We start from the raw sequence: 11,907 nt of genomic DNA on the forward strand, positions 1-11,907 counted from the left end.
GTAGTACAGAATATATTCTTATTCCCTGTATTGCATTTAATATTGGGGATTTATAGGTAGAGTAAGCACAACACAAAGCTACTGCATGGAAAACCTACGTAAATGCCAGTGCACATTTCAGAGGCAGCAGCACAGTAGAGCTTCAGAAGCAATGTGTTGCTGCACACCAGGTGGGCAGCTGATGTGCAGTAAAGCTATGGATGAGCTACATAGTGTAACTGTACTGATGCAGTTTACAAAGCTGGCTTCTGAAGGGTGTTGCAACACATTTACTTGGGTGCACTAAGAGTAGAAGCAAACCACTGTTCTGCTAGGTTAGCATAGATAGTGAAGCAGTCATTGGTGATGCATTCTGTGCATAAGTCACTGACTTGGAAACAAGAGGCTCACATATTTGCACACACACGTGTGCGTAATTAAATAAATAAATATATATATATATATATATATATATATATATATATATATATATATATATATATATTACTTGGGTGCACTAAGAGTAGAAGCAAACCACTGATCTGAAGTAGGAGATTCATTTGTCTGCAACCTGTGGGTTATGGATCCGATATCGGATCCGAACCGGCATGGTTTTCCAGCTATGGATCCGAGCTCTCAGCTCCTCCCCTCACCCATAATGCCCTGCTCTCCCTGCATGACCTCAGATCTAGTTTGCCGCGCTGGTGACCAGATTGGATTTCAGAGCTCTTCAGCTAAGTGATTGTTATTCTCCTTTTACAGTGTCAAATTTAAACATTTTTAGTTAGTTTTGTGTGAAAGTTGTAGGTTCCCTATCCTTATAGCTTAAAGTTTAAAGTTTTAATAACTTTTATAACTTTTAGTTATCCCTCCCCTCGCTGGTGGGTAGTGTGTGTTTGGGCCTGTGTTTGCTTGGCTAGTTAGCATTTATTATTTTTTAATTTTCAAAAAAAAAAAAAAAAAAGTAGTAGAAGTATCCTTAGGATGTCTGAACCCCCTAAGGCTTTCTTTTCAAAGTGCTCCGAGTGTGGCCATAAGCTTTCTCCTGCTGATGGCCACACTCGTGTCGATGCTGGGGTTGAACACCTCACTTCTGGATGTTCCATTTGTGCAGGGTTCAACCCCAGGGCATTGAAGGAGCGGAGGTCGAAGCTGGTCCTGGCGGGACTTTTGCCCCCGGACTCGGCCCGCTACCGCTCCTTCAGGGGTACCGTGTCTGGTTCCCTCCTCTCCTGCTCCCCCTCCACCTGGGACTCAACCTCCCTCTAGTGGTTTGGAGGAGAGGGAAGCAAGAAAAAAGGACCGGAGGGAGAAGCACCATAAGCGGCGGGCCGAGACCTCTGTTTCGGCCCCGCCTGCCAGCGGCTTCTCCTCCGGCCTCCTTGTCTACTGGTTCTCCCCTCCTCGGCTCCGGTCTCCAGTGTGCTTCTCACCGGGACCTGAGGAGGAGGAGACCCGATCTCCGTCGAGGCTATCGAGGAGGCACTCAAGGCCTACCTCGGTAGCCTCGTCGAGATCTACGTACAGTTTATCTGATGCTGATCTGGACCGGATGATGAGAAGGTTCATCCAGGCCCAGATGCAGATGGGAGTGCTTCTGCCTCCCCCCCCCCCCTCTGGGGGGGAGCTCGACCCCTTTCTTTAAACCTATAGCTCCTTCTCCGACCCGCTACCCGGGTTCGGAGCGGTTGGAGCCGAGCAGCTTCGGAGCCGTGGGTGGGTCGGCGCGATAGTACTGGGTGCTTCGGATCCGACCCTGCCCTCGAGTGCTTCGGATCCGGGGGGATCAGTGCTCCTTCGGCGCAGTCTGTGTCGGAGCGCACTGCCCCCTCGGATCCGAGTGCTTCGGTGCCGGCTCCGATCCACTCTTCGGATCCGAGGGGGAGCCGATTATCGGATCCTTTGGTCGAGGTTGGCTCCCCCTCGGCTTTTGATGTAGTGGAGAGGGCCCTGTTGAGGGTTTCCGGACCCCCGGCACTTGCTTCGGCTCCGTCCCGCTCTCCATCTGCACTGGGCCAGGCTTCCACCATCCGGCCACTGGGACAGCCCGCTCCTTTGCCCCAAGTTGTTCCTTTGGAACATGACACCGCTTGCGAGGGGTCCTCGGACAGCCCCCCCTGAGGATGCACCTCGCAAGCATACGTGTAAAAGGAGGCACATAGACTCCCCTGAGTCTCTCACAGAAGACACGGATTTGGAGGAAGGGGAAGGCTCCCCAAGATCACCCCCCGAGGATGTCTCCTTTGGAGACATCATGGAAATGCTTCGCATAAGGGGGGGGTGGTCTGCCCCCAAGTCTTCCTCGGACGAGTCCGTGTTCTTGGAGGCATTTGAAGCGGGCCCGTCTACCTCTTGGGTGTCCCCTCCTGCCGACCCCCTGGTGGACCTGATTGCCACCAGGGCGTGGAAGGAACCGGACACCGTGAAGCCAATCCCAAAAAGGCCAGACCGCATCCTTAGTCCCCCGGCTGACCGTGCCCACTGGAGCAAGGGGCCTCCGGTAGATGCCATGTTGACGGCAGCAGCCACCAAGAGGGAACTTGCTCAGGAGAGTCCCTCAGTCCATCCCCCGAGCAAGGAGTCTCGGATGATGGACTGCTTGGGGAAGCGAATGTTTAGTTCAGCGACCTTTTCAGTGAGGGCGCTGAACTACTTGGCACATGTGATTAGGATGCAGCGCGATCTTATCAAGGAATACGCTGCATCCCCCCCCAGAGTCCATGTCGGAGGAGGACAAACTGTTGCACTCCACCCGTATGGCCACTCTCGGGTCCGTGACTAATACCTCTATGCGGTTACTGTCCCATGCTACGGAGGGAGCCGCTAGAGCCGCAGGGGTAGGCCTATTTACTAGACGACAGGCCTGGCTCCGCCATTGTGATTTCACGGAGCCCTTCAAGGCGTCATTCGCGAACGCTCCCTTCGATGGTTCTGCCCTTTTTGGCAAAACTGTTCGCGATACTTTGACCCAGAGCGAGAAGGACGGGAAGACGCTGTCTGCCGTCGGAATCCGCTTCTCTGTGCCCCAGAGGTCCTATTCTAGGAACCAAAAGAAGATGTGGTTCCGGAATTCGCAGCAGTCCCAACCCGCTCCGGACAACCAGTCCTTCCGTGGCAGAGGAGGACAGGGAGGACGCCGCCCTAGGGGCAGAGGGGCTCCCAGGAACTTCGGGTCCAGAGAACCTTTCTCTGAACGGCCCGCGGAGCAGCCCTGAAGGGTTGCCCGACTGCTCCACTCTGGAGGCAGTCGAGGGGCATTTCTCGGAGCACCTAGCGGCATGGGATTCCATAACATCAGACAGCTGGGTCCTCCACATAATATCCAGAGGATACCTCATTCCGTTTCATCACACCCCAAAATTAAAGTCCCTCCCCGACGTTCCACCCTGTCAGTGGGAGGCCGCTTTGGCAGAAATTGGCTATCTGCTGAAGAAAAGAGCCATCCAGCCCGTCCCCCCAGACCAGATCGGATCAGGGTTCTACTCCAGGTTCTTTTTAGTGCCAAAAAAGACGGGGGACCTAAGACCAATTTTAGACCTGTCACTCTTAAACCTGGCAGTTCCCAAGGAGAAGTTCCGAATGGTTACCTTGCAGTCCATTCTCCCCCTTCTGGGAGAAAATCATTGGATGTGCTCTGTAGACCTCAAGGATGCGTACTACCACATTCTAATGGACAGACGCTCCAGGAGGTTTCTTCGCTTCCGGCTGGGAGCCAGTCACTACCAATTCAGGGTCCTTCCCTTGGTCTCACTACAGCCCCCCAGGGTGTTCACCAAAGTATTAGCAGTGGTAGCGGCCCACCTGAGGCTTCAGGGGGTACAGGTCTTCCCATACCTGGACGACTGGCTCCTTACCGCCCCAACAAGGCATGTACTGTTATTGGCGCGAGACTCCTTTCTCCATCTAGCTCCCCGCCTGGGCATCACGATAAATGCAGAAAAATCCAACCTAGCCCCTACGCAGCTCATAGATTTTATAGGGGCTAGGTTAGACACGTGGCAGTTGAGAGCCTTCCTCACGGCGGACAGAGTTCAGAATCTACAGCTCCAGGTGCGGGCCATCCTCCACTCCAGCTCAGTTCCGGCGGAATTGGTCCTGAGGGCTCTAGGGTCCATGGCAGCAGCGATAGCTCTTCTACCTCTCGCCAGGCTCAATATGCGGGTCCTTCAATGGACACTCCTAGTTCAGTGGTGTTATCTTGCTCTCCCTATGCATCATCCCATTGCGATCAGCAAGGCTTGCAAGCGGTCCCTCTTGTGGTGGCTCCACTACCAAGATCTCCACAGAGGCCGCAACTTTTGTGCTTCTCCCCCTCTCGCCACGGTGACCACGGACGCCTCCAGCCTCGGGTGGGGGGCATTTTGCAGGCCGGACGGTCCAAGGCACGTGGAATGATTCAGAGACCTTACTGCATATCAATGTTCTAGAGATGAGAGCAGTGCTCTTAGCATTGCAAGCACTTCAGGCCTTTCTTCCCTTGGGAACTATTGCGATTCAGTCGGACAACATGTCTGTCGTCTGGTACATTAACAAACAGCCATGAGAGTGTGGGAATGGGCAATCTCCACCAACCGCTTTCTCATCGCAACGCATATTCCGGGTCGGTTCAACATCCTTGCGGACAAGCTCAGTCGCACCATTCTCTCCCCTTACGAGTGGTCTCTCAATGCTCAAGTAGCGAAATGCATCTTCGCACGGTGGGGAACTCCTTGTTGCGATCTTTTTGCGTCTCCCTCAAACACCAAGTGCGACAGTTTTTTCGCTCTAATACCTCCGACCGGAGATACCCCAAGAGACGCTCTGGTGCATGCTTGGCCCCCCGGTCTTCTTTACGCTTACCCTCCTTTGCCTCTGATGCTCCAGGTTCTTCAGAAAGCCTCCCGGTTGGGGTGCAGAATGATTCTCATTGCCCCATTCTGGCCTCGACAGATCTGGTTCCCTTTCCTAAGGTCTCAGTGAATCCACCTTGGATTCTAGATCCCATTCCGGATCTGATATCTCACACGTCCCATCTACCAACCCCGAATCTGGACAACCTGAAGCTAACTGCTTGGCTGCTTCAGTTCCACTCCTGATCAGGACTCCCGGTATTTCGTCTCCCGTTAAGGCCATCCTGGTAGCGGCTCATAAACCATCTACCAGGAAAGTTTACCGCAGCAAGTGGAAACGGTTCTCCATTTGGGCGGAGCGGCAAGGTCTAGACCCCTTCACAGTTCCCCTTCCTCTGGTGCTTGACTTCCTAACCACTCTTTTTAATGATGGTGCCAGCAGTTCGACGGTCAAAGTACAACTTGCGGCAATTTCTCACTATCATATTGGTCATGACTCCAGTCCACTGATGTCTGCCAAATTGTGTAAAATCTTCCTGAAAGGTACTTTTCTTCTTAGGCCCCCTGTAAAGCAAGCGGTTCCTCCATGGGACCTTTCTTTGGTTCTTCAGGCCTTGACCGCTCCCCCCTTCGAACCTGCAGCCACGGTAGATCTGAAATTTTTATCTCTCAAGACAGCCTTTTTAGTGGCCATTACTTCGGCCAAGAGAGTTTCGGAACTTCAAGCCTTGTCCATCAAGCCTCCTTACTTGGTCTTTCATCCGGACCGTGTATTCCTCAGGACCAACCCGTCCTTTCTTCCTAAGGTAGCTTCTGAAGCTAATATTAATCAATCCATTGACCTCCCTGTTTTCTTCCCTAAATATCAAAACAAGGGTGAATACAAGCTACATTCCTTAGATGTTCACAGGCAGCTTAGTTTTTATCTGAACAGGACAGCTGGTCATAGGCAATCCGACCAGTTGTTTATTTCCTTTGCTAAATTCAATTTCCAAAGTCTCCTTATCACGCTGGATTTCACAATGCATCTTATTGGCTTATCAAGCTTCTGGGAGGCCCGCACCTGAGGGAGTACATGCCCATTCAACCCGGTCAGTTTCTACCTCAGCAGCCTTTAAAGCTAGGATTCCTCTGGATGATATTTGTTCAGCAGCCACTTGGGCTTCATCCCATACCTTTATTTCCCACTACAAGTTGGATATTACATCTAGAGGTAGAGCATCCTTTGGCTCCGCGGTGCTCCGGAATATCCTTCCATGATGGCCGCCCAAGATTCAGGTAGCTGGGGACTCTGTCCCACAGGTTGCAGACAAATGAATCTCCTACTTCAGATTTAGAAGTTATGTACTTACCATAACGTTCCATCTGAGTAGGTGTATTCATTTGTCTGCAACCATCCCGCCCTCCTATCCCCCTGGCCTTGTCAGTTTCCTGCATAGTACGTGTTACCCTTTCTAGGGTATGTTGATTTATGGCATACTCGATCTGAGGTCATGTAGGGAGAGCAGGGCATTATGGGTGAGGGGAGGAGCTGAGAGCTCGGATCCATAGCTGGAAAACCATGCCGGTTCGGATCCGATATCGGATCCATAACCCACAGGTTGCAGACAAATGAATACACCTACTCAGATGGAACGTTATGGTAAGTACATAACTTCTAATTCTGCTATGTTAGCATAGATACTGAAGCAGTCATTGGTGATGCATTCTGTGCATAAGTCACTGACTTGGAAACGAGGCTCACATATTTGCACACACACACACATGTGTGTGTGTGTGTGTGTGTGTGTGTGTATATATATATATATATATATATATATATATATATATATATATATATATATATATATATATATATAAAATATGAGAGAGATAGATGTATAGATATGTAGATATAAGATGTGTGTGTGTATTGATCCTGCCTTCCCTGTAATTAGTCTAGTCCAGATACAGATTTGCTGAATCCAGGACTGTATGTAAGCTTCTGGGCCCCCAAGCCTTTCTGTGTTGGAGGGAAGCCTTCTAGCTTGTCAATGGGAATGGCAAGCACTAGGTAGCCTATGGTTTCTGGCCCAGAATTTGTAGTTTATTGGCCGTTTCAGCAGTTTTTCCATATTTTTCAACTTTCTGGTTTAAAAGCCTGGGTTTGCACTTGTTTCCTACCTTTCCTGTAACTAGTGTAGTCCAGATACAGATTTGCTGTATCCAGGACTGTTTGTAAGCTTCTGAGAAGTGCCAATGTCTGCTCTTCAATTTTTCCCTTAGATCTGCTACTTCTTTCCTCTCCTGCACTTTTACTAGCTTATTAGTCTAGCAATTTACCAAACCAGACTTCTTGTAGCAATTATTATAGCACACAGAAGTGCTTCCAACACTAAACGTTCTACAAGGAAACCGCTCCAGTACTTACTATTGATGCCCACACCTCCAGGCATGTCTAAAGGTCAGTTCCCTGTGCGTTCTCCTATTAACCTGGTGACCTTGGGCATCCTGAGGCAATGTAGCAACTGCCTCATGTATACAGACAACCCCCTCATCAAAACACAAACCACGCACCCACCTTTGCGGAGGCTGTCAATAAAAATTCTACCCCCACAGCAGAGACCTCCAAGGCAGAAACGCACTCAACCACCACAACACAGCACTAATCAGGAGACACACAACTCCCCTAAACAGTGTGCCACTCAACCAAAGCCCCTAAGGCAAAATAGCATGCCCAGCACACTAGTAATAGGTAACTAGATAGTGAGGCACACGGATGTCCCACTCACTAGGTTGACTAAAGAGAAAGTAACAGTCAGCTGCCTGTCAGGTGCCAGGATCCACCACATAACGCACGCACTCTGGTCCCTCAACAATGGGTACAAATATGACTCTGTGATTGTACATGTGGGTGTGAATGACCTGAGACTTGCCTCCCTGGACTACATGAAAAGAAACATGGAGGACCTCTTGGATTATGTAGCCCAGCCGGGTATGCTGCCTGTGAACATCTAAGGAATGAGCAGCATCCTACCACCACCCAGCATGATACCACAGTACAAGCAGAAAATGATTGATTTCAACAATTGGCTAAGTTTCTGGTGTCATTTTAAGGGGGATTCAGTATCTGTCTAATTGGGATGACATGATTGGTGGACCTCGATGCTTTGCCAGAGATGGCCTGCGTCTGTAATCTCTGGGCTTCTGGGTACTGGCCAAGGCTCTTGCCACCCCTATGGTGCCCTTTTTAGGCGGTGTTCCAAAGACCAAATTACCACCGTAACAGCTACAAACAAATGCAATCTGAGGGTCATGCTACACAACGCTAGAAGTCTAAATCTCAAAATGCACTCACTCGACACACTCCTTAAAATGGAGAACATTGACATTTGTGCTGTAACAGAGACCTGGCTCAAGGCAGCAGAAAGCACCCTGCACTACCGGGCTATAACTCATTCCACACCTTTAGGCCCCAGAACTTGGATCGAAGCTCCAAATGCAGTGGTGTTTCCATATTCATAAAGGATGCGCACACCTCTAGACTGGTAGCCAAGCATAGCTGCACCTGAAGCATCTCTGATGCATTAACATTGGGTAAGACAGTGATTCAGGTTGTAGCCCATTATAGGTCCCCAACCATGTCCCAAGAATTGCACTCCACGTTCCTAAGCACCCTGGAGAATATTGGGGTCCAACCTAACCCTCTCATACTGTGTGACTTCAACTACCCCTTCATTAACTGGGTGACTTCAATTACCCCTCCATTAACTGGGAAAACTACTCGTGTACCAATACACTTGCCCAACGTTTCCTGGAATTTAGTAGTTCCAGTGCCCTGGACCAGCTCGTTCTTACCCCCACTAGAGGTAGCAACATCATTAACCTGGTCATTACTAACCTTGGCGACTGTTGCTCTACACCAGTAGTCAACTCCTCCCTGGTTAGACCCGACCACAAACTGGAAATCCCCCCCCCCCACACACACACACACACACACACACACACACACACACAAAGGTAAGCACCATGAACAACTTCTCCAAAGCTAACTTTGGGCTCCTAAAAACAGAGGTGGCTAACTTCACAGCACCCATGCAAATGGAGAATAGTTGCATGACCACTGAATCATACACCTATGCACTGTACAAACATTTACACAAATGCATGGATCTTGCCATACCCAGTAGAATGAAGACGCTTTGCTCCAAAAAAAAGGAAGCCAATATGCTGGTTCCCCTGCCATAAACTCTACAACGGGAGGAAACTGATGCAGAATAAGGAATTCCCAAGACTGGAAAACCTCCCTTATCAGCCTCAACAAAAAGTTGAGATCCCGCCTCAAATCCTCTAAAGCTAGCTATGAAAACAGAATTGCAGCACATAAAAAAAAGACAACCACAAGGCCCTCTATAGTTATGTAAAGAATCTCTACGGCAATACCCAGATTTGCTCTGAGCTACTGCACAACGGTACCTCCTATACTGAGCCAACAGATATTGCCAATATACTGGCCAACAAATTCAGTGCCAACTTTCTCTCCCCCAAAGGACCAATCAAAATGCCAGTAGATTGCCAGATACCCAGTATTACTGCTGCACATGTTAAAACAGCACTGTCCAAGGCCAAGAATACAACTTCCATGGGACCTAACAATATCTCTGACTGTGTTCTACATGAACTACAGAGTGAACTGGCACATCACCTCTGTGCCCTGTTCAATCACAGCCTCACCTCAGGCTTTGTCCCCACTGAATAGCGCACTGCTATAGTCATCCCTCCCCACTGAATAGCGCACTGCTATAGTCATCCCTCTCCACAAAGGAAGAGTGACTACAGACCCTGGGAACTATTCCCCCATTAGCCTGACAAGTCTGATATGCAAAGCAATAGAACGCTTCATCATGGACCTAATAAACAATGATATAGGGAATCTCCAAACTCTGGATTCCACACAGTTTCGTTTTTGTGAAGGGTAGAGCATGCCTGCCCAAATTGGTCGACTTCTTTGAGTCAGTCACCAAAGCTGTGGATGAAGGCAAGGTGGGTCATACAGCCTACCTTGATCTGGCCAAGGCCTTTGATACCATTCCCCACTCAGGAATCATAGAAAAAACTCACTAAGCTAGGCATCAACCCCTATATCACTAAGTGGGTTTCAAACTGGCTCACAGAACCCACAGTGTGAAAGTAGCTGACTCCAAGTGATACTGCCGACCAGTTACGATTGGAGTCCCACAGAGATCGGTCCTGGGTCCTCTCCTGCTTGGTATCTACTTCAAAGAAGTCTGGGCCAACACGAAGGGACTCTTGGCTGACAAAGTTCACAGACAGTTGCAAATTTGGAGCCAGTGATGTTGACATCCTACAGAAAGGCCTCACTGAGACCAATGATTGGTGTCAGAACCATGGCCTTAAGCTCACTGCCAAAAAATGTGTCATCATCCCCTTTGGGAAAAACCCAGTTCCCATGAATTACCACATCGATGGTAGTCCACTGAACACGGAAGGCGTTATAAGAGATCTGGGAACACAGGGTGACAGCAAACTCTCTTTTGACCACCACATTGCCAGTGTGGTTAGAAAGTCCTTCTATGTGGCGCATCTCATTACTAAGCTTTGTTTGTATAACTTGAGCAGTAATCCAGACCTTTTTTTTTTTTTTTTTTTTTTTTTTTTTTTTTTTTTTGTGGGGAGAAGGTTCCCCTGCACCCTAGTGGCAGGAGTGTGCAGTTAGAACTTGTCTGATCGAAGACTGCTGGAACGGGGCTCAGATTTTTAGCTTTTTATGAGTTAATTTATTTATATCAGTTTGCTCATTTGCTACGGTTATATTTAAAAAAAAAAGATGCACTTTATGCATCGCCGCTTAGCTAGAGTTAAAGTATTCCCGGCACCATAAATTCTGCTCTTGAAATTTTCCCTTAGAACTAGCCAGTTTTTTAGTTTTAGCACTCAAATCTGTTTCTTTGAACTCAGAACTCATAAGCACTAAATAAGCTACAAATTACTACAGCACTCAACTTTCCTCACTTGTCTAGAGGAAAACAGTTTTTAGTACTTAATAAATAAGCACCTTTCCGGGCATGTCTAAGGGTCAGCTCCAGGCATCTTGAGGCAATGCAGCAATTGCTTCATGTACACAGACCACCCTCTCCTCTTACCACCCAACACTACAACTTGTGAGAGATGAGCTTATACAGTCAATCTGGAAGCAAAGCTCTCTTCACCCAAGACTGGACTAGACAGTCGAGAGGAGAAAGTAAACACTTGCACCACACCACACTCATCACATAGTCCCTCAAAATCTACACCACCAAAACACACACATAGCAAAAGAAAGTACACACCTGCATTCGGAGGTTCTCAATAAAAAATCTCCTCAAGGAACAGAGACTTCTAAAGCAGAAACGCATGCAACCTCCACCCCCCCCCCAACGCAACCCAAATGACACATGCAAACTCAGTGTGCCACTCAACCACAGCCTATACGGCATAGTAACGTACCCAACACTCTAGTCATAGGTGACTCTATAGTCAGGCACACTGATGTTCCTCTCACCAGGCTAAACAAGGAGAAAGTTACTGTCAGCTGCCTGTTGGGTGCCAGGATCCGCCACATAATGCATGCACTTAGGTCAATCCACAACAAGTACAAATATGACTCTGTCATTGTCCATGTTGGTGTGAATGTCTGAGACGTACCTCCCTGGACTACATGAAAAGAGACATGGAGGAGCTGTCCTATCTTGTACCCCAGGCAGGTTTGACCCTAGCCCTGAGTAGCATCCTGCCATCACCCAGAATGATACCATAGTACAAGGACAAAATTATTGACTTCAACAATTGGCTAATCTTCTGGTGTCATTCTAAGGCGATCCAGTATCTGTCTGCCTGGAATGACATGATCGACAGACCACGATGCTTTGCCAGAGATGGCCTGCACCTGTTGCCCTTAAGATTCCGGATACTGGCCATGTCTCTTGCTAACCCTATAGTGCCTTTTTTAGGCAAGGTTCAAATGACAAGTTCACCACCGTAACGGGTACAAGCAAGCAAAATCTGAGGGTAATGCTGCTCAGTGCTAGAAGTCTAAACCTCAAAATGCATTCACTCGAGG

At 48.8% G+C, this 11,907-nt stretch overlaps 1 protein-coding gene across 1 annotated transcript in view; it reads left to right on the plus strand.

Moving 5' to 3' along the window:
- Positions 1 to 11,907, plus strand: part of LOC122799621 (Golgi apparatus membrane protein TVP23 homolog B-like) — a 287,881-nt gene that overhangs the window by 38,328 nt on the left and 237,646 nt on the right. The window lies entirely within an intron of this gene.

Source organism: Protopterus annectens, chromosome 4.part0 (genome assembly GCF_019279795.1).
Source record: "Protopterus annectens isolate FY-2018-M chromosome 4.part0, PAN1.0, whole genome shotgun sequence".
Taxonomy (NCBI): Eukaryota; Metazoa; Chordata; order Ceratodontiformes; family Protopteridae; genus Protopterus; species Protopterus annectens.